This window comes from Mandrillus leucophaeus, unplaced genomic scaffold (genome assembly GCF_000951045.1).
Source record: "Mandrillus leucophaeus isolate KB7577 unplaced genomic scaffold, Mleu.le_1.0 Scaffold670, whole genome shotgun sequence".
Lineage (NCBI taxonomy): Eukaryota > Metazoa > Chordata > Mammalia > Primates > Cercopithecidae > Mandrillus > Mandrillus leucophaeus.
In genome coordinates, this window is record NW_012107253.1 from 630,337 (window position 1) to 636,119 (window position 5,783).

General features: G+C 46.9%; 1 pseudogene across 1 annotated transcript in view; it reads left to right on the plus strand.

Annotated features, from left to right (window-relative positions):
• The first annotated feature begins 1,374 nt into the window (after nt 1-1,374).
• The window catches only part of LOC105555141, a 25,789-nt pseudogene continuing 21,380 nt past the window's right edge, over nt 1,375-5,783 (plus strand). Inside the window, exons 1-2 of the transcript XR_001008428.1 lie at nt 1,375-1,464; nt 4,559-4,718. The product of XR_001008428.1 is annotated as an ADP-ribosylation factor 2-like (transcript). The remainder of the gene's footprint in view (nt 1,465-4,558; nt 4,719-5,783) is intronic.

Below are 5,783 nucleotides of genomic sequence, written 5' to 3' on the forward strand. Positions count from 1 at the left end.
ACTAAAAATACAAAAATTAGCTGGGCGCAGTGGTGCGTGCCTGTAATCCCAGCTACTTGAGAGGCTGAGGCAGGAGAATTGCTTGAACCAGGGAGGCGGAGATTGCAGTGAGCGGAGGTTGCAGTGAGCTGAGATGGTGCCACTGCACTCCAGCCTGGGCGACAGAGTGAGACCCCGTGTCAAAAAAAAAAAAAAAAGATTAAGGTGTGGGAGTGGGACAGACCCAGGCTACTTAATATTTTTCTGTAAAACAGCAGGGAAAATAGTTTCTAATTCACTGGACGTGACGGTCCTGCAGGTAAAATTCTTTTTCTTATTTATTTAGTCAATTCTAGCAGTACCTTCTAACTTTGTTTGTTTGTTTGAGACAGGGTCTCACTTTGTCGCCCAGGCTGGAGTGCAGTGGTGTGATCACGGCTCTCTGCAGCTTTGACCTCCGGGGGTTCAAGTGATCCTCCTGCCTCAGCCTCCCAAGTAGCTAGGACTACAGCCGTGTGCCACCATGCCCGGCTATTTAAAAAAAAAATTTTTTTGTAGAGGTGGGGTTTTGCCATGTTGCTCAGGCTGGTCTCGAACTCCTAGCTCAAAGCCTTGGCCTTACCAGGAGGGAGCCACCGTGCCGCGCCAGCTAAAGTTCTTGATATAGGTTCTGGCACATAGTATATGTGTAATAGATATTTGTAATTCTGATGATTTCAGTTATGTACCACTTACAGGCGTTTGTAACCTTTTTAGCTAACAAGGTGGGCATTTAGGGAACTGATTATGGAAAGCATTGCTCTGAAACCAGGACTGGTTCTGCGACGTTTTAACGAGGTGCGGGTGGCCAGTGTTTTCCCCAACTGTTGAAAATCTGTTTAGAGGTGGGAGGGCAGTCTAGCCTCAGGAGGAATAGGAAACCTTCCTTATGTCTAATTTCAGTGTCAGAGTCTGCTATTTCCTACGCGGAACACCGCCCCAAACTAATGTCTACGTTTAACTCAACTGCGGTAAATTTCCTTCCATGGCACTATTAACCTGGCCCTGCCCACATGTCCGCTCCCGGTTGGTGTGAATGCTCCAGGGTTAGCTCAAACCTCAGCGATTTTCCCAGCCGATTGGCTGTGCAAATAGACAATCCTTTTACTTTTCTGATTGGTCGCACGTGGCATGGAGGACGTGGGCGTGTCTCGCCGGAACTCGCTGAGCTGTCATTTGAAGATGAACAGGGTATTGCCAGAGCTGCGTGGCGTCGCCTACGGCGCTCCCTCCCTCCTAGGCCTTTACTATCCTTTGCATTGGTCAGATATGTCGTCACTCATAAAACTTCTAGCTCATTGGTGCAAAAGCTCCAGGAGGCGGTGGGTGATTGGTTGGTTGCTGTTCCTATCTCCTCGCCGGTTGTGGTTTAGCTGAACTGAGCCGAAATCCTAAAGGCCGCGGAGTCGGCGGTGATGTAGGTAGCGGTGCCTTGAGTGGCAACAGGTGACTCTCCGGCTCACCTGGGGCGGCAGCACTCAAGACCTGGCTGGATCTCCACTTCGTCTGCGGGCCAGAAACTGGAGGGCGGCGGTGGCTTGCGGAAAGGTATTGGGCTCCGCTGTTCCTTCTTTGCCCTCTCGACGGCCGGAGCAGCGAGGAACCGAAGGAGGCTTCGTAGGTTCCACGCAAGGCCCTCTCTCTGCTCTTCCAGGGGCGCACAAGTTGAGAAGGAGCGGCCTGGCGGCCCAGGTAAAAAAGGCATTCGGCGTTCTTCCCCGGTAGCCGGGCGTGCCTGGCTGCCGCGCACGCTCACCTGGGCCACCGTGCTCGTTCGTGTCCTTGACGTCGTGCCGACGTTTCTCCCTAATGCACTTTTGGCGCTTGGGGCCGGGAGAGTGAGCATGCCAAAAAGGCCCTGTAATCGGAGCCATCATACCCCAGAGGGTCTTCAGCGGCGCAGGGGTGTCAGGACCGCGGGGGTCTGGGGCACATGAGTAGCAAGAAGAGGAAAGAGGAGAGGGAGGTCAAGGGGGTGTGTCTGTGCGGTTGGCAGGGGGAATCTGTGGAACTATCTGCCTCAAGGGGCATCTGAGCGGGAAATACCTTCCCTCCCCCAGCATGTTCCATATTTGTGAACAGGAAAAATTCTGGGCTCGCTTTCTCTCATCCTAGAAAGGAATGTTGTGTACTTGGGCGTAATCCATGATATTAAGCTACTGCTGGCCACTGTTGAATTTCAGCGGTGAGGCCTGTGGAATTTCAGCGGTGAGGCCTGTGGACCTCCCCTCTGTGGTCACCAGAGTTCGAATGAATGGTTGATTGCCTATCGTCTTTGTGTCTTCCCCCTCCCCTGACCAGGAGTAAAGCTTTCTTTGGTTAGCAATTTAAAAGGAAAATAAATCACAGTCTCTGGAACAAGGATATAGGTTTTTTTTTTTTTTGGTATTATTTTTAAAAATAGAGGCAGGGTCTCGCTGTGTTGCCCAGGCTGGTCTCGTACTCTTGGCCTAAAGCAATCCTCCCGTGTTTTCTGTTATCTTAGTAAGCAAAAAATAAAGTGATCCTATTGCTTTGGCCTCACAAAGTGCTGGAATTGCAGCGGTAAGCCACCCTACCTGGTCTGAAGATCTTTATAGACTTCCAAGAGCTTGGTTAGAGGTGTAGACCCAGCACTGCTTTTAAGTCTTTACTTAGAATGTCAAGCTCACATTTCAAGTAGGCTGATCTCAAAGAGACTGTACATTTCTGTAAAGTTAGTCTAACTTTGCTATTGATGTACTTTATGTAAGCTACCATGATCTCTACTGAAAAATAAAATATTGAACATTTATGCTGTTAGAAGTCAATATAGTGATTACCTTTTATGGAGTAATGACTGGGAGGAGACACAAGGAGAATTGATCTAATAATCATCTTTTTTTTTTTTTTTTTTTTGAGATGGAGTCTCGCTCTGTTGCCCTGGGCTGGAGTGCAGTGTCCCAATCTCAGCTCACTTCAGCCTCCACCTCCCAGGTTCAAGTGATTATTGTGCCTTAGCTGCCTGAGTAGCTGGGACTGCAGCTGTGCACCACCATGCCTGGCTAATTTTTGTGTTTTTAGTAGAGACAGGGTTTTGCCATGTTGGCCAGGCTGGTCTTGAACTCTTGACTTCAGGTGATCCGCCCACCTTGGTCTCCCAAAGTGCTGGAATTATAGGCGTGAGCCACTGTGCCCAGCCTGATAAATCATCTTTTCTTGATTTGTTTACATAGATGTGTTTGGTTCATGAAAATGTATTGAACTTTACAGTTATGTACGTTTATATCTGTATGTAAACTATACTTAAATAAAAAGTTCTAAGAACTGGTTGAGAGAAAGGTGATAGTTACGGCAATAGAACACTGGATACTGGCTGGGCCTGGTAGCTCACGCCTGTAATCCCAGGACTTTGGGAGGCTAAGGCGGGAGAATCACTTCTTGAGCCCAGGGGTTCGAGATTAGCCTGGGAAATATAGTGAGACCTAACTTTCACAAAAAATACAAAAATTAGCTGGGCGAGGTGGCGAATGCCTGTAGTCGCAGCTGCTGTGGAGACTGAGGTGGGAGGATTGCTTGAGATGGGGAGGTTGAGGTTGCAGTGAGTCGTGATTGTGCTGCTGCACTCCAGCCTGGGTGACAGAGTGAGACCCTGTCTTAAAACAAAAGACTCAAATGAAAACTGGATGCTGTGGTGCCTCCTCAACTCTGCCAAGTTCTCTCTCTTGGCAGTGAAGCTTCCCAACGCTGAATTTCTTTGCCTCTGAAATGTCTTAGGTTATTTACTAGGCTGTCTGCTAGCCATAGGGAACTACTACGTTTCCAAGGGATATAGTTGTTTAACCTGCCTTAAAGACTTTGTTTTATATTGCATAAAATAAACAGCTTCTCTGCTTCACAAATTCTCATTTCAGTACAGTTTAGAATGAGGTAGAGTTGTATTTGTCGTATCATTGCTTCTGTACTTCTGTGTTTTTAAAAAATTTAATTAATTAATTTATTTATTTTTTGAGACGGTCTTGCTCTGTCACCCAGATTAGAGTGCAGTGGCGTGGTCCTGGCTCAGTGCAACGTCTGCCTCCAGGTTCAAGCGATTCTTATGCCTTAGCCTCCTGAGTAGCTGGTACTACAGGTGTGCGCCACCAGGCCTGGCTAATTTTTGTGTTTTCAGTAGAGATGGGGTTTCACCATGTTGGCCAAGCTGGTCTTGAACCCCTGACCTCAGGTGATCCGCCCGCCTTTTGGCCTCCGAAAGTGCTGGGATTACAGGCGTGAGCTACTGCGCCTGGTCCTGTACTTCTGTACTAAATTGACTAAAGGCTGCCACTGTCGTAGCAGTGCTGAGGTTGAGTTGCATATCCCACTTGGATGCTGCAGTGGAAAATATAATTTTCTGGTAAGGCATTGAAAGGTTTAGTTGAGTTTCCCTTTGAAGATAAGACTACTCATTGGCCAAAGTGTACCTAAAATTGTTTAATTTTTCCTGGAAGCCATTTCTAATTGACACTTGTATTTTATGCATGTTGCTTCTGTATCTCTGCAAAGAACAATTATTTGACTTGCTTTTCTTGTCATGTTACAGAATTCAATTACAATGGGAAACATTTTTGAAAAGCTCGTTAAGAGTCTACTTGGGAAAAAAGAGATGCGGATTCTTATATTGGGTTTGGATACAGCTGGAAAAACGACCATCTTGTATAAATTGAAGCTGGGGGAGACTGTGCCTACCATCCCTACAGTAGGTAAGTTAATGAAAGACCTGCGGCAATTCCAGTTTACAATTTAGTATGTTATATATATTTTTTCTGTTAGGTTCTGTTTCACCGGAGAAATATGTTTTATTTTTACATGCTGCTTCTGTTATTGAATAATCCTTTTTAAAAATCTTGTCTACTCCAAGAGCATACATTTTTAGAGGCCAAAAACCAGGTTACATTATATATCCTTTTCTTTTTTTTGACTCTGTCACCCAGACTAGAGTGCAGTGGCGCCTCTCTGCTTACTACAGTCTCAACTTCCTGGGCTCAAGTGATCCTTCCACCTCCCTCCTGAGTAGCTGGAACTACAGGCATGCACCAGCATGCCCAGCTAATTTTTGAATTTTTGGTAGAGATGGGGTCTTGCCATGTTGCCTAGGCTGGTCTCGAACTCCTGGGCTCAAGCGATCCTCCTGCCATGGTCTCCCAAAGTGCTGGGATTATAGGCGTGAGCCACCGTGCCTGACCAGGTTCTCTGTCCTTTTCTAGTGGCTTGCACATTCTTAGGTTCACAAAGGTGACATGTGAACACAGGTAGACTAAGCAAAATTAACCCTATCTGCTTGGCAAAAAAGAAAAAGATAATGGGCCAAACAGGGAGGGTAGTTCTGCCCCCCATTCCTCCCAGCTAGTGTCCCAGCAGAAGGCTGAGGTGGGAGCTGGGAATCTGCTGGTGCCTCCTCAGTCAGCCTCTGTTCCAGCTGGCCTTCCTTAGTAGCAGCATCTTATCTCTCTATACCAAGTACACTCCTGGTGCTTAGAGACGGAGTGTGATTTCTTTTCTTCACTCTGGCTCAAGCCAACTGCTTGAGATGATGTCCAACTAGAGAAATAGACAAGCTGGCTGTATTGCTCTTACTGTGAACCAGCACTGTGTTTTATGGGCTCGTTAAGAGATTTGCAAAATGAGTTTTGACAGAACTGAATCTTTGCCTTGTGAACTGCCTTTAGATCCAAACTTCTGACTGAGGATACACCCCACAGGTTGGCATGTGAACATGACTACTGTTCTGAACACTGAATTAGGCACAGGACTCAAATGATCAACTT